Source organism: Zootermopsis nevadensis, unplaced genomic scaffold, assembly GCF_977971745.1.
Source record: "Zootermopsis nevadensis isolate Lab colony 2312 unplaced genomic scaffold, Znev_1.0 Znev_ptg000011l, whole genome shotgun sequence".
Taxonomy (NCBI): domain Eukaryota; kingdom Metazoa; phylum Arthropoda; class Insecta; order Blattodea; family Termopsidae; genus Zootermopsis; species Zootermopsis nevadensis.
In genome coordinates, this window is record NW_028259143.1 from 3072890 (window position 1) to 3099013 (window position 26124).

At 37.7% G+C, this 26124-nt stretch overlaps 1 protein-coding gene and 1 long non-coding RNA gene across 3 annotated transcripts in view; one reads left to right on the forward strand and one right to left on the reverse strand.

Moving 5' to 3' along the window:
• beat-IIIc (beaten path IIIc) overlaps positions 1-26124 on the forward strand; it is a 396529-nt gene that overhangs the window by 276946 nt on the left and 93459 nt on the right. The gene's annotated exons all lie outside the window — the stretch shown is intronic.
• Positions 14972-26124, reverse strand: part of LOC110833220 (uncharacterized) — a 153681-nt gene continuing 142528 nt past the window's right edge. Inside the window, exon 3 of the long non-coding RNA XR_002544159.2 lies at positions 14972-15441. This is a non-coding gene — a long non-coding RNA (uncharacterized LOC110833220). The remainder of the gene's footprint in view (positions 15442-26124) is intronic.

The following is a 26124-nucleotide window of genomic DNA, read 5'->3' on the forward strand; positions in this document are numbered from 1 at the left end:
AGTAAATATGTGAACACTGTCACGGGTAGACAATTGCCTATCTGAGCCGTCAGTAACGTGTAGTAGGCCTAGTTAATTTGAAATTAAATGTAACGCAGGCTGTTAACAATTTGAAAGGAGGATGAACCCGCTTCTAGTAGTCCATTCACATCTGGTTGTTATTATATTTGAAGATGGCTGTCTTCTGGTTTGTTACGCTCTGATGATGGAGGCAGCAAGGACCTCTGAATTTATTTCGATTAACAAACGGATTTTATAAATTTTGTTCTTTCAATACGACACTCTAAGATGATGATGCAATACATTTGTTTACTGTCAGCACAAAAGTTTAATTCCCGTAAAATCTGACGGTTCATAGAACGCTTGTGAAATAATTTTCTTAAATGATTTCATAAGATGGTAAAGTTGCGTCATATTGTGATATAATAAGTATATATTAAATTTTGTCCGTCTAATCACAATAATTCTTATTAAATATTAAAATATTACAATAATTAAATTTAATATTTTAAATATTTAATTATTTAAAATATTAAATTAAATTTAATATTTTAAATATTTTAAATGTTAATTATTGTAATATTTTAATATATAATAAGAATTATTGTGATTAGACGGACAAAATTTAATATATACTTAAATGATTTCGTAGAAAATCTTGCAGACTTTAAGAAACTCATGCGATTCGAGATTTTTCGTATTTGCAAAAAGCAGTGATCGTAATCGCGTTTACAGGTTGTGTGGATGTCCTGGAGATGGCTACGTGATAGTAGTTTATCGGACCTGCATTGATTCTGTTGTTCGCTAATTGCTTGTTACCTAGTCCTACCTCAGCGCGAACTTGGTTGCTGTATAGCACTAAGAAGTTTCGATCGATATATCGATTTTTGCGAGCGTGTACAAGAGGACCGGCGACCGAGTTCCAGAGATGACGTATACGTGTTGTGGTTACCAAGTCTGTGTATAGTGCCTGAGGTCTGTGTTCAGTACTTAGGGCGGTCCTTGACATGAAGAATTTGTGATGTGGCATCTGACGTCGTACAGAATCTAATATCTGATGTCAGTAGTATGATATTGTGGACATGAATGAGAGAAAGCTGATGTGACAGTGGATAATTCAAACTGAGACATTTTCACTGCAGTGTAGATGTTTTGTAATAGGCTGTTTCGTAACGCATAATAATCATATATATTGAGAGACTTCACAAGTTGTGTTCGTCTTATTAATGCTTATATACACCAATTAACTGTTTTAACAAAGACTTGTTATGGTTACGAAGTTGTAGTACGCGAAAAATAAGGTCGTGTATGAGTTTTTATTTTGAAATACGGTGATCATGATGTAAATTATTATGAAGTTTAGTTTTCACATGAAAGTGTCTGTCTTTTGGGTTCTTGCGTCCTGATGATGGAGGCAGCAAGGGCCTCTGAAACGTCCGTAAAACTTCTATCGGACTTCACGACGCAACAAACCAGAAGACAGACATCTTCGTGTTAGATTTTTTAACTCGTACAATTTAATCAACAAACCAAAACCCCAAAATTAATATATTCTATATATAAATCTTTCACCAGTATGGAAATTTTAGTTTTTTCATTTTCTGGTGTACGTTCCAGTGCGTGTGTCAGTGGGAGTTGTGCCATTGCAAATTGGAATAATATAGGAATTTTTTTTAAAAAAAATAAAATATCTGTACGAAAATTGAATAGATTTTTGTTTCTATTAATATGAATGATGGATGATGTAAGCGAAGTTTTACCGGTGCCTGGCTAAAAAGTTTTCTGCGTAATAGTTAACACCTCTCGAAACAAATGCCCACGAACTTTGCATTGTAGTCGACGGGACCTGTAACTGTGTTGCTCTTTCAACTGTAGTTTCTCTGTTAAAGCTACGGAGCGGTCATTGTTATATAGATGACAAGGAAAGAAAAGTGTGTCCCAGTAGCAGCCAGCAACAGTTGTGTTACAAATACTGGACTTTCTAAAAAATCTGTGGTCAGATTCTAAGCGACAGTTGTAGTTGAAAGTGACGCACAGCTTCTGAATGCTAATTATATTGCAAATGTTTTCTTTGGACGGTAGTTGTTAATTAACCTCTTAATTACATATAATTCTTATGTGGTCTGTTGTTTCTTCATTACCGAGGCACGTCACTTCGCGTACCAGTGGTTTTCTCTCCTGCTTCGTATTCGGGAGGTCCCTGGCTGAAATCTCCGTCAGCATACCGACTATCCTGACTCAAAATTTTCGTGGTTTTCCTCGGTCTGTTCACGAAAATTACGGGATATCTTATAGCCAGTGGTAACTATATGCACCACCTGGTTTAACAAATAGTAATTGTGCATTTTGTGTTTATTGGTTTCATGTAATTCTCACTGTAAACTTCGATAACCAGTTGATCTCTGTAATGGTGAAGCGCTGTGTTTTCTTTGCGGTACGGACTGAATTCTTAAATATTGTACGATCTCTGTGTTTAAAGGATTAATCACAGAGCTTGACTCTGAAAAGTCTGAGTTACTGACAGCGACGTTAGATAAACCACAGATCAAATTGATGGTCTATAAGTCTATTCATTGGTGTTATTCGGTTCCTCACAGGGAAATTCAGTTCCGTCGTCCTCTTGACGTAATCCATTTGACACGAGTCTCGGTAAGTCTCAACAACCAACAGGTTTCACCTTCTCATTTCGTGCCATCAAGAAAAGTTGGAAATCTTTGAAAATTCTGAATAAAATTCTACAGCGTACTGTGGAACTTTGTAGTCTGTAGTCATACGACTTTGAGAACGTTCTCTTAAAGCTGTACCATTAAAGAACGCTTGTAGACTGCAAGTTGAATGAAGGCTGTATTATACAAAAGTTTTAGCCATTATAGATCATGGCATACGGAAGTACGCTGTCTTACTCAACTACTTTAAAAACTCAATATTGAGCTGTGGGACGTACCAGAGTCATTCAAGTCTGTGGCAGTGTGCAGAGCCATGCCACGGGTTCATTAAATAATGCAACTACGTCGCCCAATAGAATTCAAGTGTTCGCTCTAGCGTATGCGTGTACTGGAACCCTCTTCGTTATCCTAAGCAGAGTCGAATGAAAATTGAGTTTGTGAGGGGACTGGTCTACGAAAACATCCAGTTAAGATGGCTGTCTTTTGGATTGTGTCATCGAGTAGTCTGGTATACGTTTACACCGTTTCACAGGCCATTGCTGCTGCCAGCATCAGGGCGATGAGGCAGACATCTTCGTACACACCGCCGTCAAAACCTCAGATCCTGTTCAGATTATCTAATGTCTCTGTCTGAATGGAAGGAAGTTTGTTAGTGAACCTCGTTATGTATGAGCATGGAACTTCGCCAAATGGAACTGTCAGTCAAATGTTAATATTATTATTCAGTCGTTGTCTTGGTCTTTCGAGTGACTGTTTGTCTCGAGATTTCCTTACCAGTAACTAAACTACGTAAATTCGATTTAACTACCCATACACAACAAACTGTAAGTGTGATGTAGACCCATAGATGGGAGGGTAACATTAACATGGATGAAGATTTCCGTCTTCTGGGTTGTTGCGCTGTGTAGTCTGGTTGATGTTAACCAACGTTTCAGAGGTCATACTGCCTCCGTCATCAGGGCGATGAATCACCAGACTACACAGCGCAACAACCCAGAAGACAGAAATCTTCATACTCTGATGACGGAGGCAGTATGACCTCTGAAACGTTGGTTAACATCGACCAGACTACACAGCGCAACAACCCAGAAGACGGAAATCTTCATACTCTGATGACGGAGGCAGTATGACCTCTGAAACGTTGGTAAACATCGACCAGACTACACGACGCAACAACCCAGAAGACAGAAATCTTCATACTCTGATGACGGAGGCAGTATGACCTATGAAACGTTGGTTAACATCGACCAGACTACACAGCGCAACAACCCAGAAGACGGAAATCTTCATACTCTGATGACGGAGGCAGTATGACCTCTGAAACGTTGGTAAACATCGACCAGACTACACGACGCAACAACCCAGAAGACAGAAATCTTCATACTCTGATGACGGAGGCAGTATGACCTCTGAAACGTTGGTAAACATCGACCAGACTACACGACGCAACAACCCAGAAGACAGAAATCTTCATACTCTGATGACGGAGGCAGTATGACCTCTGAAACGTTGGTAAACATCGACCAGACTACACGACGCAACAACCCAGAAGACAGAAATCTTCATACTCTGATGACGGAGGCAGTATGACCTCTGAAACGTTGGTAAACATCGACCAGACTACACGACGCAACAACCCAGAAGACAGAAATCTTCATACTCTGATGACGGAGGCAGTATGACCTCTGAAACGTTGGTAAACATCGACCAGACTACACGACGCAACAACCCAGAAGACAGAAATCTTCATACTCTGATGACGGAGGCAGTATGACCTATGAAACGTTGGCTAACATCGACCAGACTACACAGCGCAATAACCCAGAAGACGGATATCTTCATACTCACCGCTGTGAGAACCTCAAGTCTTACATTAACATGGATCTTAAGGAAATAATAATAATAAACCATCTAATTCCATATAAAGCAGAAAATTTGATGACCAGCTGAGCTACTGTTAGCTTCTAAATAAGGACTATATTCCATTGAGTCAAATTTATCGTGAAAAATATTAATGTTAGCGAAAATTCTATTTTCTATTTTCCTCACTCGTGAATGAAAATATAGTATGAACCCTCCTAACTTATGCTAGTCCTGTTCTTGGAACAGATCCAAGCGATACTAAAAGGAAAACAACAACATGGTATCAGATTTGCAGAAACTGCGGTACAAATTTTGAACCCCTGTAGCAGCATTCAAAATTGAATACCCCCCCCCCCCCGCCCCCCACGCCACCATCGCTTAACGATGGTGCTGATGTCTGCAGCGTCCCAAGTACAGCGTAAACTAAATTTGCATGAATAAATTTGAAGGGTCACCACTCCCTGAATACACAATTGAAATTCTTTTCATGGGACTCGAATTCTTGAGTAGATGGTGGTGTGTTCGCTCCTTCGTCTGATGTACTCAGTTGTTACAAGATTTACAGATACGAAGACAAATTTATAAAACTACATAAAATGACGGACGAGAACGAAATATTTAGGGCTACAAAGCAAGAGGTTCATATAATTAATAGTTAGTAATCTAGTCTGTACCTCAAAGAAAATATAGGATTTATAATAGGGGGGAATAATAGGTGTTTGTCCTGGCAATCATACGAAACCCATACAAATATTAGCATATGGTATATATAGTTACCGCTGTGATTTAAGGTTTAGTGAGAAATACGTTTACACAAAATTGAAAGAACGATATTCATCCGAGATACAGGATCTGAATTTATCGAAATTTGTAGCAGTTTAATGTACTGGGATTCAGTTTATCATATCTCATACTCCACAAGTTAGATTAATCTGGCTTTTGTGAGCAGTTCACTAAATTGAAGCTGTTGTAATATTCCTTGTAAACAAGGGATAGGGGATATAATATTTAATGTCAATTAATTTTTATCAGTATGCAAAAATGACACATTTAAATTACTCTTGTTGTATAAGAAATTAAGTGTACTTCCGGTAGTCTGCTTAGGGTGTGTGATTTTTGCATGGTCCTGTTACTGGGGGGGGGGGGATGTGGTATAAACCACTCATGCATGCAGTGACACAGTCCTGGCGGAAAGTACAGTTGTCGCATAATTAATGGTACGACACAACCAACATACCACTGGCAGCTTACCCTTTTAATTGATTAACAAAGCTGTTCTTGGCAGCGACTTGCAGCCGCAGTGAATTAACAATGGGGAGAAATCCATGACTTTTCTACTCCCCTACCCCTCGTCTGTTCCTTCCTGCCTTCCATAGACACACAAGTAGTGGTAATTCATTGAAACAAACAATTTATTCGTGTGATGAAAATCCGACGATATTATTAGTGGGGTTAAAAGTGTATTTTTAAACAAGTATTGTGGGTTGGTGGTTGCTATATAAGGTTTTGGAAGGTCCTGAGTTCGATCCTCGTCCCTCAGGACTGCTATCCAGTCCCACTGTTTGGAAATCTGGCCTGGATATTACACTGTTCAGTTCTGTTTCTGTGTTATAACCTACCTTATACATCTTAATAGACAAGACGAATGTTGAAGGAATATAATTATAAATCTCTAGGACTGTGCTCTAGTACAGTGGTATTCAACCTTTTTTGGTTCGTGTACCCCCCAGATATAATTTCTCTTCAACTTTGTACCCCCCAAAGTTGTTGGTGTATAATTCAAGTTATACGTAGTATATAATCTACATCTAAAATAAATTAAATAAATTACATTACTGATTATTCAGTGTTTATCATAAAATATATATTTTTTTAAATTTCGCGTACCCCCAGATATAATTTCTCTTCAACTTTATACCCCCAAAGTTGTTGGTGTATAATTCAAGTTATACGTAGTATATAATCTACATCTAAAATAAATTAAATAAATTACATTACTGATTATTCAATGTTTATCATAAAATATATATTTTTTTAAATTTCGCGTACCCCCAGGTTGAATACCACTGCTCTAATATAATGTTATTCATGATCCTCTAAGGAATTTAAAAATACAGTCCGTACCGCAAAGAAAACACAACACGTTACCATTAAGAACGTCTACTGGTAGATGTTTAAGGAAGTAATTCGTAGGCGTATAATGCAGAAACAGAAATGCGGGAACTGTTAATATATTAAAACAATTTATTAACTTATTAGCTGTTAAGTATTTTCATAGAGTAATTTATTAAATCTAATAGCAATTTATTTATTTATTCAGTTCGTTATTTTTCTACGGCGAGCACTGGGTATTAATATCTAAACTTTTGAATTTATAACTGCTAAAGCAGTGCGATCTCGTATATGATTTTATGTTGTTAATTAATTCAATTAAAGTGATTTCTCAGTTCGAACAATACTGACATAGCTATTATTTTAAATCATTACCGAGGTGGGATGCCTTTGTGCTTTCGGAGATTGGTAAGCCAGCAATAAATCATTCCTATGCTTCTTGTTGTCTTCGTCTCCTTCCCACATCCTTACCTTAAAATGTAATTAATCACGGAAAATGTCTTTATTGGAAAGCGTTTTGTATTGTTTTCGTTTTGTGTTCATTCTGCTAAGTCGTCGCTTCTTGAAAATGTATTACACTTGTTCTATTAGTTTATTACACGACTACAAATGAAGAAGAGACTATTGAAGTATATGAAACTAATTATTACGACCTATTGATGATATTTCAAAACGCGCTGCTGAACGGTTCAACTTGCATCTTCATTGGTATTCTTTTCAAATTCTAAAATATGTCAGCAGCGTATTAAATGGAGTACCGTGCAAGTGAAAACCGTATAACTCGACGGAATAAATTATTTTTTTTTGAGAAGGTAATAGTACACTCTGCTAGACAAGGTAATAGTACCCTAAGGTTCATTATCGTGTTCACAAGAGTCCGTCACTGATTTCCATCCTGAGCCAGATGAATTCAAACTTGCCTGAGAAACGTTATTTGGTGCATATTTAAAAGGTTTTAATATTTCTGAGTGTTTAAAAAATTTACTTTCTACCTGAAAGATCGCCCAGCCATAATAAAGGTCAACTTCGTATCGATTGTTTGCGGAAAATTTCGCTGTTTACTTTGAGAATCTTACCAGAGCTATAAATACATTCCGTGTTCAAAATTCAGAAGTGATTATTCTTAAACACGTGGTACGTATAGTTACCACAGGGCTTTAAATAACTAAATATGAGGTCGATCTTTCTGTACGTGTCAGAGTATTTACAAGCCATCGTAGAAAGGTCTTCATGAAAACCTTTTACGAGCCGTCGCAACTCCTTTCTGTGAGACTTGAGCTCTCTTTCCTGTTCAGTAAAGATTTGAGTTGACATTTTGAGGATCCCACTGACGTCTATGGGATGCCCCATAAATGAAACAGGATTTCACTTCGTATCCCAGAGGACAAGTGCCCCATTGCGTCGTACACCCATCGAAGCCAAGCATCGAGCTATTGTGTACGTATTTATCTGTGGTTTATTTAACGACGTTAGCTCAGACGATGAAATGTCGGATTAGAGAATGTTTAAAGCATAATGAATTGGAATGTATTTGGAAGGAAGCGGGTGGTAGACGAATTTAAGTTGTTTTCACTATTTGCCTGTAGGGAATTAAGAAATCCATAACACTCCTCAGGATAACTGGTTTCCGGGTCTGTATTTAAAGCTACGACCTCCAGGATACGTAATAGGAGTTTCGACTGTTGGACCTGGACTTTTGGATAATTCTGTATTCTTCCGCACATAGTGCTTGATGCAGTGATAACATAATATTGGTGCTTGGAAGTTTTTCCGTCATGATTCTTATGAATTTTGTCGTAAAATGAATCATGCCATACTTTCTTCGATAGTTTGTGAGGTAGTATACGAACTGCTATTTTGAGCTGAATGTGATAGATAGGTGCCTTTTCATAATCCCATATATTTGATCCTGTTACATCCTTTGGGATGTATCCAGAGGGAATCATGTTTTTGTAACTACAGGTGTCCCAAAAATATATGTACACGCAAGGTTAATATTTCGTATTACACCATTTTGGTGGCATTCTGTATGTATAGCCTAATTTTGAATCCACGCCAAAAATTGTTTATTTAAGACTATTATTATTATTGTTGACGAAGGCTTTTGTAAGCAAATTCATTTAGTCATATTTTCTAAAGGTTGGATTGAATCTCTATAGTGCCGTATGTTTCAGTCATGATGTGTAATTGTCAGATAGAAGAGACGATTGATGTAAAAGCTGTTTCAAAGAATATTCGTGATGTATAGTTCAGTTCGCTCCCGTTTTCGCTGAACCTCGATAATAAATGACTCTCTGTGCTCTACAACTGCTTGTTTCAAACAGAACATTGGAACTTACGCAACATTTACCTGCTTTATAGAGCAAAAAGTTAATGGACGAACGATCAATTAGGGAGCAGCTTAACGAGAAATTTGAATGCAGTTTCGACGCTAAGGTCATTTAGTTTAAGTCTTAAATTTTCCGTGCTGAAGGGGGGGGGGGGTGAGGTGAAGTTTGTGGAATTATAAATAGGCTTATAAATACACAGGAATGAAATAGGGAGAAGAAGAAACATTTTATGATTATTGAAAATGAAATAAAGAGGTGAAAACTTCATAAATGACACGTACTTTATGAAATGAATCATGAACCGATTTATTTTTGATTCCATAAATTAATGTAATACTTTATGTAAACACTGATAGGTGAAACAAAGTAGCTTAAATGCTAGGCGCGAGTAAAGGATAGAAGTTTGATTAATATATAAATATATTCTTAGTGTATTAATCCCATCAGAAATCCGAATATAAAAAAATTACGTTATTTATGAATTTCGGTGATAAATTGTGAAAGAATTTATTATTTATTATTATTATTTACTTCAATCATGTAAAATTTATTACAGTTAATATTATTAGATTTTTGACCTCGTGAATATTTGGTGGTAGAATAACTTACCGGTGACCTTATAAGACATTAGAGAAGTTGACGAACTTGATTTTTCTCTCAATTTATCTATCTTTCAACACAAAATTTCGTGTATGTGTAAATAATGTTACATTCTAGTGAGAGGCAAGAATATTTTTCGTTATATTTATTTCTAGCATTAAGGCACCTGAAACCAGAAAATCTCAAGATGCCGTCAATTACAAAACCCTGTGCGTTGTTGGTGCATGTGTTTAAGAGCTGAAGGCTCGGTGGGAAAATGTAATAGCTGTTTTAACGATCTTGAGAAACATGTAGTTCTCACTCTAAACCAGCTTGGTTTTGTAATGGTAAAGTGCGTTGTTTTCTTCGCGGTACGGACTAAATTATTAAATATAATTTAGACGAGTTGTTAATATATTAATAACTATTCACTCTTCGCCGGATACTTTGTACCGCTGAGTTAGGTTAAAATGTGTGACCGAGTGATTTCATTGTGCATAGATGTGTGATTTCTCTTGGGTCTGAATATAGATAAGCTTTAATAATTTAAAAACAGTTTGACACATTGACATGACAGCCGATGTCTGTGAAACGAGAATTTATGTTTGTATGTTCAATGGAGAGTAAACTAAATATGGCATTGACGATTACACTCATGTGGTCCGGCCGGGGTGAGGGGTGGGGGGGTGCAGAATAGCGCGATATTTGATTCCCCTTTGCAAGCAGGACATCGGGGGGGGATTGAAACAAATGAAGCACACTATTATCATTTATATATTATCAGAGTGTGTCAGTGAAGAGGTTCTTACAATTATGTTTGGAGTTTTCAGTTAATCATTTCAAACGACAGAGGTAGTGTTATTCTTCTGTAGCACGTAAAACCAGCCAGCTACCTCTACAGAATCTCAAGGAACAGAAATTTCCCCTCTTCTATAGATTTTATTCTTGTACACGCCTCGACCATCTATTTGTTCTTAATTTGACTCCAAAACCGAAGATCGTTAGCGATTACAATGACGAGAATGACTGTAAAGATTTATATGAAATTTGATATGGCGGTTATATCATTAACGGTTATCCCAGACTCGTTGTTATAAATCTTATACAGTCCGTAATAACAGCACGATGTATGTTGGAATTTGTACAACTTCCATATTCACTAACATGACGGAGGCAGTAAGCTCCTCCGAAACGTCGGATAGTTTCTGCCAGGCTACACGGTGGTACATCCCAGAAAGTTTGCATTTTTACACTTGTTTATGTGAAAACGCAGAATTTACAGATTTTTTTAAAATATTTTCATGTAAATGAATATTGCATTAAGCAGGAAAATCATTGTTAAAACAAGTTTGTAAATAAACTATCAACATAACAAAGTAAATTAATAAAATGTAGATAGAAGCGGTCTAGCGGTTAGAACGCTGGCCTTGAAATCCTGGGGTCTCGGGTTCGATTCCCGGCGGTGCCCGAATTTATAACTTGTGTTGGGCAAGGCCGTGGTCTAGGCAACACGGAGTTTTCCTCCGGGCATCCCAACAATTACTCCATTCACACACAGAAGAAGGCAATGGCAAACCACTTCTGGATCATCTGCCAAGAACGTATATGAACAGGTCCCAGTCCGAGAAAAGGATGGAAGGATCCTGTTCATATGGACCTGTCCTCAGACAGAACACTACAAATAATAAAAAAAAACTGTGCATGTAGAACGCATCCTTTAGGTACAACTAAGATGGACGGAAGACATGTCAGATTAAAGAAACACGCAAGAGTTACAACACTGTTATAGAAATATATCGAACGAACAATATGACCTATAGAAGACACACTCCCATACGTAGGCATGTTACATCATTAGTAATTACTTAGGAAACACGCAATGCATTTATAAGTATCTAAAATTATGCGCTATACTGAAACCATGTTTATTACATAGATGCTATCTTCTGAGTTGTCGTTTTGTGTAGCCTGGTAGAAGTTTACCGACGTGTCAGAGATTTTTGCAGCCTCATTGCCTTGATGATGAAGGCAGAGAGTACCTCCGAAACGTCTATAAACTTCTTCTAGTCTACACGGCCGTACAACCCAGAAGATAGCCATGCAAACCTTAAATCCTACTGTGTTTATTACGTAATTAGATAAACACTTCCATAGAGCACAGGTATATTACTGACTATAAACGTAAATGCCAAGGGTAATATCTTCCGGTGAAGTACACACAATTTCCTGATGTCCGCTGCTAATTTTCTCATTGCGATATATTTATTTATTTAAGATTTATTTAACGGTACTGTCACTATCTCAGAATATATGTCATTGAATGATGGGATACATTAATGAATAATTAATTGGCAGTGTTATTTAATGACGGAGTCATGACCCGATTTTTTAAGTCATATCCCGGCATTTGCATGAACGCAGTTTTGATAATGATGAAATTTCTCAGTCAGGATAGCCGACATCTGGGTCATATTTGAACCCAGGACCTCCCGAATACGAAGTATGGTCGCTAATTACTTTACTGCGACTTTTAAATGTGATTGGAAATTCTAATTTTTTAAATTAAGACGTCACATAGTCGTTTTAGACCTTCGTAAGATGTGTTTTCAGAGTTTACGGAAAAGGTCGACTATTAAACTTTTCAGTTACTTGGTTCGAACATATATTTTGTAAGGATTCACTCCCTTGATGTCGTATGCAAGAAAGAAATTTAAAATTAGTATAAATGTCATGACTATACACTTCCAAACTCCTAAAATATCTGCATGAATTCAACTACATTATTTGTAAAGAAATTTCATCATATATCTCATCATATGACTTCTTTCAATCAAAGCAACGTACTGAAATTCGAAGCATTTTTTCCGGTGAACAAGACGACAAAAATTAAATATTTAATTAAATGTCTGCATCGTAAAAAATATATGTAAGAAACTGCGACGAGATGTTGAACATAACTGAGAAACCTGTGGTTTCTTTTCAATAAAGTTATATGCGTGGAGAAACTTAAAATTATTTCCTCAATCCATGGTCGATCTGGAAACTTGTGTGTATCCTTGGGTCCGGGAGGAGCTTGTACTATCGATCATCTGTGATGTCAAATTGTCCTCCATTTCCCACATGTACTATAATCGTTGCCAACAAGCACCTCTCATTCAGAATGACAGATGTGGTGTTAGCCTGTAACACCGTGTTACTGCCAAGTGCGTTCCTCTTCCTGTGAACGGCGCGTCCCTAATCGCATATCAACAGGATGACCCACTTCATTTCTGTTCAGAAAATGGCCACGATTTAGATGCCAGCATTTGCAGACTCCAACGTTGATCGACCTATCGCTGTAGAGTGTCAAATGTTTGTTTCTCTTTATGCGGGTCAGTGGACCACTGCTATCTTTGTACAATCTCTTCTTTTTTTTCAATATCTTATATTACAGGGTATACACAAAAGAATGGCGCGGTTTCAAAAGTTAATAAAAAGATTATTTCTCACCTGACGGTGTATGTTGTGCCCGTCTAAGGTTAGAAATAATGTTTTTATTAACTTTTGAAACCGCACCATTCTTTTGTGTACGAGGTGCGATCGAAAGGTTTCAAGACTGCGCGTATAAAAACCCGTACACTTATCTCAGGTATTAAATTCATCCATCACCCTCGAAGTAGTTCCCCTGGGAGTGAACACAACGATCCCAGCGCCGCTGCCAAGCCTGGAAGCATCCCTGGAAATCTTTCTTTGTCAGCCTGTCAAGCACCATCTGCGATTCTGCCTGAATCTCTTCTATCGTCTCAAATCTCCTTCCCTTTAGCTGAATTTTCATCTTTGGGAAGAGGAAGAAGTCACACGGAGCTTAGAAAGGAAGTTGGGGTCGGTTCTTGCAAGATCTTTGAGCTCCTGACAAACGAGAAGTCGATTCTGCTTCTGGTCCTCAGACAGGATGCGTCGCATGTGGAGTTGTTCCTTTAGAATCAGCTGACAGGTCCCATAGCCTATCCCAACAATGTCGCACAAGTCGTTGATGGTACGACGTCGATCTTCGTGAATGGCCTGCCGAATCTTCGTAACATTTTCGGGCGTTGTGCTCGAAGATGGTCGTCCAGAACGCTCGTCATCATCGACAGAGGTTCGGCCATTTTTAAAACGTGAATGCCACACAAAAGTTTGTGCACGACCCATTGCGGACTCCCCAAATGCTTGCTTTAGCATTTCATAGGTTTCCGTAGCCATTTTGGCGAGTCTTTGGCAAAATTTGATGCACACGCCATTCCGAAATCGCAGGAGGGTCGGTGTAATGCACTACCAAAACGCCCGTAACTAAGAAACAAATGCTAATTCGATGATGCCGGCTGGCACACTGATTCACTATGAATGTAGGCCGCACCCCCTAGCGGCAGAAGCTCGTACTACATCCGGTTCGCCCTCTATTGACACAGTCTTGAAACTTTCCGATCGCACCTAGTATACCCTGTACATTGCTGAACCATCTTCTTTTTGGTCATCCCATAAGGCTCTTTCCTTCAAACCTTGTTATTTCCGTTCTGTTTACATCTCAAATCATTTTCCCTTCTCCGTTTTAAAATCTATTATTACACATTTTCGACTTAATCCTGTTCTCTAAAATCTGACATAATCCTAACCTACGTGCGTAAAAGCGTGGCTTGACCGTAGTGCATGAATTTGCCACCATCAGAAGTGCTGTAGTGTTAGGAAAGCGTGTTCTACACTAATCTCATTCTCTCCCCTGCCATTAGCTTAAAATGTCCAAGATTCCAGAATCTTGCTTTTACACGAACAATACATATGAATGTTAGATAGATTTCTATGTTTATTCATATGTATGTAGGCAGTATAATTCAATCCATGTATCATTTCCCTAATGCATTCGAACATACGCATGCAATGCTGTATGTTTAAAATCGGCTCAGCTGGTTTAATTCCTAGCTTGTGGAGGCTCACATCTGTCATGTTTGAGTCGCAAAATCCACGAGTCGAATCTATTCCAACGTGAGGGATTTTTTTTTTCATTGCTATGGGCGAGAGATTGTATGTATGTCTGATTCTAATAGAGGACACACATTACGACTATTTGTGGCATGCGTGCCATTAAGATTAAAGCCAGATTACAATTTTGATTTTGCTATCGTGTTTGAAGTTCCGTCTGCTTTATTCATTAACATCGAGGCTTACCCTAAGCCCCGTTCTCAGTGTGTACTTACATTTTAAATTTTCGAAAAATGCTTTCTTCCAATGCCTGGTAGTTAACCTAAGAGTAACTTGGGTTTTATGTCTGGAAGTTTTGTCTTTCTGAAGAAGAGGTAAGCTTACCATTAAGAGTTTAGTATCTTTTTTCTCATTTAGTAATAAAAAGACCTGGTTTCAGGGCTGCATAGGGAGTCCAGATGGTGGTGTGAATAAAAAATCTCCATAAAATCTGCCCATAAATCAATTTTATTCATGGATCAATAACCGTGAAATGGTGTGGCTGTATAGAATTTATTATTCACACATTCCAAGTCACGTCAATGTCTCGCTAGCCACTGGCTGTTTCAGTACACCGCGGTTGAGGTGCGTCGGTGTAGGGGCGGGGGGGGGGGGGAGACTAAACTATACAGTACCGGATCTAGGTGATAAATTGATTTAGCGAAATCTGTCGATTGTTGAAAGTAGTCAGTCGATAGCTTGTATCCAGCAGAGCGATGAAATAACCTTGGCTCCCTGCCCTCTCCTCACGAAGGCTTCATCCATCTTTGCGCTGTTAATAAGGAGACACACGCAGCACCTGCGGCCATCTTTTTGCGTTCAGTTGCCTTCATATTTTATTCATCAGTGCGCTGTGAAATGTAATGTCCAGTAATTTCACGCGGCCTTCTGAGACTCCCGTCAGAAAGGAACGAAATCTGCAAAAAAAGGAGATATCATTACAGTATTTCTACTTGGCAGGTAGATACCAAGGTTTCGGAGAAACATACTGCCTACATCTTCAGGAATGAAGTGAAGTTACTGGCAAGTGGGTAGTTTATTTAGGGTAGTGTAAGGACTAGACTAGTGGTAAATGGCCAATCAGAGTCGAGGACGATGTGTTCTAGGCCAGTTGGGGGGACTCCATGCAGGGACTCAGAAGACAAGTTTGAGGATAAAATAAATCGCTTCAACCCGGAAAATAGAGACAGAATGTTCATTTCCGAAACACTGATATCTACAAGAAGAACAACATTGAAAGGTTCATTGATGAATAAGTAAATGGAAAGTATCTGAAAGGAACCGGCCGTGGACTGATTTAATATACTATCCTGGAATTTTTCTGGAGGGACTGAGGAAATCGAAGAAAAAGTCGGTCCAGATAGTCGGTCGAGTTGAAATTTGAACCGGAGAGGTCCCCAGTATGAACCAGGGTGGACAATAAATCGGTCGCCATTTTTTTCTAGTTTCAGTTTGTTGTAATACGCGATGCATTAAATTAAGAAGGTTTTATTATATTTCGACATCTTGTGGGAGAGTTTCGTGTGATATGATGATGTTTGCATTAAAGTAGAAAACCTGCCTATAGATGGCATAAGTGTGGAGTCACGTCGCCGATTATAATATAATTATAATAGCTAATTGGCTATCTCATGTGTTGACGGAAAGTTCTGTACATATTTTTAGTGAGGAACCGGAAACTGATTCTTTTACGTTACTGGTTGTTAATGACGTATATAAATTCGCGAAAAACAATGTATTTCGGAGTGGTATTAACGTTGCTGGAACGAACTTAACCTGACTGTTTTAATATAAATTTCTTACTAACTGTCTCTTCTCTCTTTTTTTCATCAGGGAGTTTGCTTGCAAAAAGCAGTTTTAATTAAAAATGTTTCATGGTTACGTAGTTTCACATTTCACTTACAAACTTGACTGCCTTTACAATTTGGAAAGGTTGCTGCAAAAAAAAAAGTTGATATTCTCATCTGTTACTACAACGAAACTTTCTGAGTAAATTCAAAAGTTCGTAGTATATTGTATGCTTTGATAAATCTAGTGTGTTTACGTACCATAATCAATTGGTTAACTGTTTTAATGTATGTGTAAGTTCTTTACATAAACAGATATTGGCTGCCATGTGTCTGGCCATCTATCCGCCAATTTAATCTGAAATACTTCTTGGTATGATATAAGATATTGTAGATGCGTCATATTGTGATTTATATAGTATTAAAAATATATTAAAATTAGCCGTCAATCACAATATAATATTATTAAAAGATTAAAATATCATTTTACGTTCCCTATCGAGTACTCGATTTACATGTGGAACATACACGACATGTTTCGGCTATATATAGCCATCATCAGGTGTTATGTATTTAAACTTTTCACTGAATTACTGATTTTTTACTGATTTTTAATGATTTTTAGTCTTCATTTTTCTTATGATGTTCTAGTCCTTTATATTGTTTCTTCATTCGTTGTAGTATCACAGGTCACTAATATGTTTGTATTTCGTATTTCGTATTGATGTCAATGTTTTGTATATGGACCAAGAAGTAATATCGTATCAGGTTTATAAGAGATCGGAGATGTACTGTACTGTATTGGATCATGGCTGGTATGCTTTGATTAAATTTTGTATTTGAGGTGTACAGTAAAGCTTTGTGACGTTTATCGTTTTTATTTCAATTTTACCAGTGAAACTCTTCCTTAGATGACGGTTGAGTCTAATTAATCCGTTTTAATAATATTAGCGGGATAATCGACTCTTGATATTTATTTACCAATCGTGTAAATTATTTCGTCTTAGTTTCTGGGAGATGATGCACAAAGATAGAATAACGCATTTTGTAACAATTGAGGGAACATTTTTCGATATTGTAAATATTTAACGACATTAGTATATGGGAAAATACTTTATGAAATAACGGAGAGAGGTGTCTTTATATCTCAGCGTTTGCGTGGAGGCACTGAGGAAAACCACAAAGGAGCTCAGTCAGAACAGCCTGTCTCCAGGTCGAGATTTGAATCTTGAGTACAAGGCGATGGCCGTATACGAAGGGTAATTATCGGTAAGTTTTATACGACAAAGCAGAGATTTAAATATACCCAGCGCCCATTTGCCGTTCATCTGACCTTATCGGACACAGGTACATCGACAGACGAACTTTAATAGTCTCTGACGAAGAGAGTAGGCCGATAAGCCAATAATGCTTGTTCTATCCGCGGTCCTCCTGGGAGTTCGTCCTGTTACTTCGATTTCCCTTCGCTGGTGCTGAACCTCCGATGCGAGGGGAAATAATTTTTGAGTTCAAGAAGGCCGAAACGTGGTCTAATTAGCTATGTAGTTATAATGAAGGCTTGACACTCAATTTCAGTTTGGCTTTGTGTAAATCTTGCACGATTTCAGTCTGAAGCTGCCCCACTGTACAGTTATTTCGAATTGTTGTCAGTCTCTGTCGCCTCTAGCGTCATCTCTTGTTCGTCTTCATAACTAAGCCTCCAGTTGCCTGACTGCAATCTAGGAAACATTTAATCGTATTTGCCTTAGGCCTACGTTCGTGTCCTCATGAGTCCTCGGGCACATCCTCAGAATCTGGTTCGAACTAAGTAAATTTGTTCGCTAATGTTACGGTACTTAAAGCCATCTCTCATATCCGCTATTTTGTATGCTTAGAGCGATCGCCAGATGTTAATAACTAACGCCTACCAGTTAAAACAACAGGTTACATTAGTTAAAGCAGTGACATTTCTGACAAATCCATGAGTCCTTGGTTCGGATTTAGGAATTGTCATCGAAAATTTGTTTTCATGAAAGGGAAGTAACTGAGTTGGGAACTTTATAATTTGTAGTATTCCCCAAATATTATTACAGTGACGAGAATAACTGACTGGACATGATGACAGAGTTGAGATATGTAAGCACAAATTCAGTCAGAAAACTTGAAGGAAAGAGACCACGTGGGTGACCAGTAGCTACAAAGGAATCAAATGTAAATATGTCTTATGGAATCAATTGGCCCACAGTTCATTGCTGTTGTGAACAAGGTAAAGTATTTTGGACTTTTTTTTGTAAGGATACTTACTTTCGAAAGCTGGGGATAATATTAAAAAAAGTACTTCTAGCAAACGAGGTTGATGTTATATTAATGTGTGTGTGTGTGGTAGATTCTATGCCCTTTGGGCACAGATACACGTGAAATTAGTATTTTTAAAGTATTTTTCAATACCTTTGTCATAAATGTAAGAAGAAACAAATCAACTGCTGTTTGTAATCTCAATGTCAGCGAAAGAATTCTCATCTCCTGCTTTCAATTTCTGCTTTATATATGTATTTCTCGTACTCGTATTTCTTTTAACGTACGCGGTATGTGGGATCTGATTTCAAGCGCGCTGTATCGATTGTTATTGCCTTGCCCCATCTCCGCTAAGATGGTCAGCCCACACACTGCACCCCCACATTTACACAAACTGTATAAATTATTGGCGCATCTTAAAAAAAGATGGATGGTCTCTTATTTAGATACGTGAGTAAAAAAAGAGACAGCTTCTGTGTGAGAGATGCTGGATCGCCCATCAATCTATTTTCACGAGCTATCTCTCTCTGCTCGTGCTATTACAGAATCGAAACGTGACGTATAATTCACGATCCGCGCGATGTTTGTGGCGGACGGACCCCTCCACAGTAATTTTTTTTAACGCGTGGCTCCGTCCATTCTACATCGTCAGTGTTACTGAATATTCATTCACTCGTATGTACGGTCATGTAACTTATCCCGATCACATTTAAAATGCAGCGAGGTCATTACAGAAGAAAATTGATTTCGAGAATCTTCTTAAGAATTAGATTTTCTGGTGGAGTTGCTAAAACTTTCCAAAGAGTGTGATTTGTGATCTGTTGTCCTAGTCAGACAAGCGAAGTTTTCTGCTGTCTCGTTCAATAAATTTCTATTTTTTTTTGAGCAAATGTTAAATAAGAGACAGCGAAATTCGTCTGCTTTTAAGAACCGTAAAGCTATGATAACCTTGAAATGATTCATTATACTTTAAAAGCAAAATATTTGAGGAAATATGTGCACCGTTGAGCGTTTATGAAATGTGATTAAATAATTCATATTATTCATTCAGAATAAATGTGTTATTTATATAAGGTATTGTGATTGAGGTAATATAGAAATAACGTTTGAAAGGTAATATGGAAACTCTAATTTCGTGTAGCATTTTTATACTTGTCATTGGTGTGCAATGTGTAGTTTGTCATTTTACCACAGATATGTTGAATACCTACATTACAATCGCTATTCTGCCAAGATGCAATGTAATTTATTAAATGTCTTTATGCCATTCATTGAATGTGTATGTATAATTTCTAGATACTGTGTATGCAGTTGGACATTCGCCTACGCCCAAATCCCTGATGACATAATCTGTAGGCTTCTATGTGCCTCCTGGAACCGTACATGAACGTGGCTAGACCATAATTAAAATACACCACAAATATAAATTTAATCAACACACCTTTGGTGTCCTATAACTGCTGATGCTGGAAACTTAATAATGTTTTATGACAACAGGAAACATGTTTATATAAAATTCCAAAACTGTAACCTAACAGCAAATATTGATCATTTTCTACTTTAAAAATAACATGAAATTGAAAGTCATATATTTTGTATAGTTTAATGCAGTTATTGAATAAAACTTTTCTTGGATATTATCCATCGCCTAGTAAATATAAAACGTAAAACGACGTTTCGGAGATGGGACTCTATCTCCATCTTCAGGTTCCTACACAGTTGGGCCCACTAGATAGAGCTAATCCCTATCTCCGGACCTTAATGCAGTTATGCAAATTAATTTGGCGATGAATATTGAAGTGCATTGGAACTTCAACGTTCTTTACTCGCCGCACCCCTGGCTGGCATCGGCTTCACCACTACATGAATTTGACCTAACCTAACACAACCCTAACTAAAACCTTACCTAACAAATCTTAACAATCTAACACAACATTAAGCTAACCAAACAAAGCATCTTAGCCTAACCACGTCGAAATGATCTTGAACACTTCAAAGGCCTTTGTTCCACAACTCTTGTACTGACATTGCCTTGACCTAACCTTGACCTTACCTTGACACGAGTGTCGTCATTCAGAGACCTACAATTTGTTAGAAATAAGCGTTAGAATAAATTTCATTAAATTTGTCGTAAGATTGGGCGTATTACAGATGAAAATGATAACATGTTCGTATGTTAGGAGGAAATATTGTTGAATCTCCTTCGGTCCGTGGACCACACGTTTAAACCTGTGGCATCTTTACCATCCCACAGACACACACATTGCATTAGCACGTTTCATAAATTGTATTAATTACTGTATTTTAGAGGAATGGCAATAGTCTATTAAAGTAGCCTATGTAAGGTGTGACAGGCAGTTGTATTGGATTTCTGTCATTTATTTTATGAAGCTTTCATTATCTCAGGCTATAGAACGTCCAATGATTAGGCTGAATAATGAACTTTAAGGGATGTGCAAACCAGTGTCCGTGATAAAATTCTGGCCACCTCCACGACATTTGTCTGGGGGGGGGGGGGGGGACTTGGAAAAAACACGACAATATTTGAGGCAGTGTAGCCCGGTTTGTGAGCCGAGATTTGAACTGGGGACGATTGAGTGATAACCTGTCGAACTTGACGTTCGTTCTATATTTTAATTATTGTTAAAAAAAACCGGACTATGCATGGTGTAGGAACAGGTGTCTTGTTTAGCTGCAGGCTGTTGTATTGATCGACCTGGTTGGAGGACGCCCTGAGACAGAGATACGTAGCCCCTGCCCTTATCTGATGAGCTTTTCTGCTAAGAAACAAAAGACGTGACTCTTAAAAATAGAAGTGATGAGTACCATAGGAAGCGTCTTTTTTCAGCTCTCGTATCAATAGAATTGACCCATAGCAACTTACGTGCGTCAGCCACATTCATGTATCTATTAGACGCTGAACTCGTTACCGATATTGCTTTGATATCACATGTTCATTTGAATTGTAATCGTTGCTATAACACAGGTATGTGCGTATGCCATAACTAACTAACTAACTAACTAACTAGATGGCTTACCGAACCCGAAGGTTCATCACCGAATTAACCAAAGCCCTCCACCGGACCCTGTCCTGGGCCAACAGAATCCAGTTTCCTTCAACTCCTATCTCCCATAGATCCCGCCTGAGATTATCCTCCCATCTACGTCTAGGTCTCCCCAGCGGTCTCTTCCCTTCTGGTTTCCCAACCAGTACCCGGTGCACACCTCTTGTCCCATCCATGCGCGCTACATGTCCCGCCCATCTCATTCTTCTCGACTTAGTCACCCTCAAAATACTGGGGGAGCAGTACAGATTTTTAAGCTCGTCATTGTGCAGTTTTCTCCACGCCCCATCGTCTTCCGTCTTAGGCCCAAATATCCTCCTCAACACCCGATTCTCAAACACCTGCAATCTATGTTCGTCCCTCAGAGTGAGAGACCATGTTTCGCACCCATACAAAACAGCAGGCAAGATTATTGTTTTGTATACTTTAATTTTCAGGTTCTTAGAAATCAGACGGGAAGACAAAATATTTTGAACTGAGAAGTAGCAAGCATTTCCGGAATTTAGTCTCCTCCTAACTTCCTCACGAGTATCATTTTGATTTGTTATTGTTGTTCCCAAATATTTGAACTTTGTAACCCTTTCAAAGGATTTATTAGCCACCCTAAGATAATTTTTCCCGCCTGTCTTCTGATGACGAGATACTAACATGTACTTAGTTTTTTTCTGAATTTACTTCCAGCCCCACTTGTCTACCAGCCTCTAGTAAAAAGGAATTTAAATATCTACGCCGTAAGGAGACGTTCTGTCTTTTTATACGTCTCTTAACGTTCCTAGGAAATGTCTTAAACCTTAATACTTCAGGCCCGAACCTTAAGATGAACAGAAACTAGTTGAAGTATGTAAGGTTATGTGATGTTATCAAGTATCTCCCTGAAGAATATTATCTCCGTGATTGTCGTTTGGATGTTACAGAACCTTTGTTTTAACTCGATTTGAAATAGGACGCAGCCAACTGTAATTTTACTTACTTGAATCAAAAGTAGTTCTCGGAGGAAATTTGATGCGTTTGCTTTACAATAGATGTCAGTGCTGGAGTTAGTCTACGTGATGTAATTCGTCTCACTCAGTTTGAATAAACATCTTACACTTCTAAATCGCGCTGTCATTATCACATTTAAAATGATAGATTACGATTATTACAGTGCAGTACTTAGTTTACCGGCCCAAAATTGTAAATATACATTGCAATTTTTCATATCACAAATAATTCGTCACGTAGCTAAACGAAGTGGCCAACCAACAAACCACATGTTGATTGAAGTGTTGCGTTTTAAAAGCAGCGCTCTGTGGTTAAATACTGTAGGACAGTCACCACCCCCAGATATAATTTCACTTCAACTCTGTACCCCTAAAGTTGTTGGTGTATAATTCAAGTTATATATAGTATATAATCTACATCTAAAATAAATTAAATAAATTACGTTACTGATTATTCAGTGTTTATCATAAAATAATATATATATTTTTTAAATTTCACGTACCCCCTAAGATGTCTTCGCGTATCCCCGGGGGTACGCGTACCCCAGGTTGAAACCACTGATCTAGATCAGTGGTATTCAACCTTTTTTGTTCGCGTACCCCCAGATATAATTTCTCTTCAACTTTGTACCCCCAGAGTTGTTGGTGTATAATTCAAGTTATACATAATATATAATCTACATCTAAAATAAATTAAATAAATTACATTACTGATTATTCAGTGTTCATCATAAAATAATATATAGATTTTTTAAATTTCACATACCCCCTAAGATGTCTTCGCGTACCCCAGGTTGAATACCACTGATCTAGCTCAGTGGTATTCAACCTTTTTTGTTCGCGTATCCCCAGATATAATTTCTCTTCAACTTTGTACCCCCAAAGTTGTTGGTGTATAATTCAAGTTATACATAGTATATAATCTACATCTAATATAAATTAAATAAATTACATTACTGATTATTCAGTGTTTATCATAAAATAATATTTTTTTTTTAATTTCACGTACCCCCGGGGGTACGCGTACCCCAGGTTGAATACCACTGCTGTAGGACATTGTTGAGTTGCGATTGTGATATATTTTTAAATATATCCTGTATCAGTGTAAACTAAGGTAATCAATAATTTACTTTAATGCATTTTTAAAAATTGCAAAATTTATATTAATCACAAAACTAGATTCTGTCTTATTTGGTTTTCGTTGTTAGCACTCATTCGCCAGTCGCCATGTTTGATACCTGTGCCATCTTCTGTAGCTCCTCACAACCTGCATTAATTAGAAAAGGAGTAAAGGCTAGAACTAGATGCAAGATATCCTGCTTCAAGAATGACTTTCTGCGGAATAAGGGGAATAAATTAGAAGAGTCAGATGTGCAAAAGAGAGGGTGGGTGGACAATAAAAGAGAATAAAATACTACGTCTGTGTGGAAGGAAAGCAGGATGAAGCATGAAAGGTATAAAAAAGCACGATGAGGAGATGAAAAATACAGAAATTGAGGTTTAAGTGCGTAAATTCTGACAGAGACGGAAAGTTCAAGAAGAAGACTGGAAGACAAACGAAGAGGGAGAGAGATGCTGACAGATGAACTTTTTTGTGCTACGAAAAGAGGTATAAAATACGATTTGTCTTTTCCAACAACATTGCCGTTTTGTCGTTATATATACGACGACGAGACGAACGAAATTGGATTAGATTCTCTATTACTGTATGTGCCACTGTTTTCACATGACCATTTCTCAGGTCATTCATTCGATGACCAATAAAACTACGTACTTTCATTCTTTTGCTTCCAAACAAATTATATCAACGTTTCAGTATAATATCCGCAGTCATTTGTCTTGTCTTGTGGTTTAATACCATCTGTAACGTAGGCACCTTCACTGTTTATTAACTTTTACCATGCAGAAAGTTCTTTTTTGTTCTCCACGTGAACGAAGCCAAGTCTTTTTGACGGTTCTGCACGCAAGGGTTTCTGCATTCTGTCATTCTCTCTCATTCTTTGTGTGCTAAGAAAATGTTAATCTACCATTCTGCTAGAAGTTTATTATATCTCTTTATTTTTCCTCAAAAATATTTCTATGCGATTTGTGGCTTTATCGATTTTTTTTTGTGTGTTCAAAAATTACCATTTCTTGAGATTCTTCTGTATTGTGGGACCAGGTTTATTTAAGTGAAATGACACTTTCGTGGTATATCTTTACTTCTAAAACCGTCTAGAATCTACCGGTGTATTGAATTAAATTCAGAATGAAAATTCGTGTCGAATTAACCCTGGTCTAAATAATAATAAATAATTCAGTCCGCACCGCAAAGGAAACACAATAGTTCGCCATTTTTAAAATGAGTTGGTCATTACTGTCTGACTGCGATAATTATAAGAAGCAAGAAAGCTCACTCGTGTGTAAGATGCAGATTTATTTATTATTAAAGCAAATCGTACCACTGGGCATTGAAGCATTAATATTACTGCATTTGTGGAAATGTATATAACGAAGAAAGTGGTAGGGAAAGACGATATCGTCTCGTTTTGCTAGGTGTTACCGCATCCAGTTCCATGATTTTTGTTCTTAATTGTTCGCCTGTTATATTCTTCTCTCTCTCTCTCTCTCTCTCTCTCTCTCTCTCTCTCTCTCTCTCTTAAAACTGACTTCGTTCTGTACGATCCGGAATCTTTTACGTTATACGTTATTACTTCCTTACAGTCACTGTGATTAAAATAAGGATGTTCCATTTGCTGTGTTAATGTCGGTCGTATTAATAAGGTTTATTGGGTATTAAAAAATATGCAGCCACGTTCATTCACCAAATTGTGGATTTCTGTAAACTGGCTTCATCGCATTGCTGTCTTTAGTATTGATACCAAGAGAATGATTTAAGTCTTGTCTTGGCAAGAAAATTTTGCAAATATATGCATTTAAGATTCAGGATCCTTAAGAAGCAGTAGAGATTATAACAGCTGGCGAAATCAGGAAACGATTTTGATGATGATTTGTAACTAGATGTAATAATTTTTATATTAAGATTCATAGGGAATTTTCAGATCGTATTATATTTTATTTAAACCGATAAAATGACGGGACTAAATGCAACGCCCGAAACGTCGTATACATCAAAAATGTTTAAGGCAATGAATACGCTAAAGACATTGTTTGTAGACCTGTAATAAATAATTGTCGCAAACCTTGAGTGAATGAAGCATGCATTTAGCAGTTTTGTCAAGTAGAATTACACAGCCCTCATCGTGTAGAACACTATTAGCACTTATGACAAGAGAGCTAATCAGAATGGCATCTCAGCTGTACGTCGTTCTCCACTTCAACTGCATTATTGAATTTAATGCGCTGAGCTGGAAGGACAAAAATGCAGTCTGCGTCTGAAACCAGACTTGGCTGTCAACGTGACGGAGGAACTGTTTCTAAGTTGACTCCGTTGGCATTCTGACGGCACAACTACGAACCTAAGCACCATTAAATTAAACTCCAAGCTGTGATAT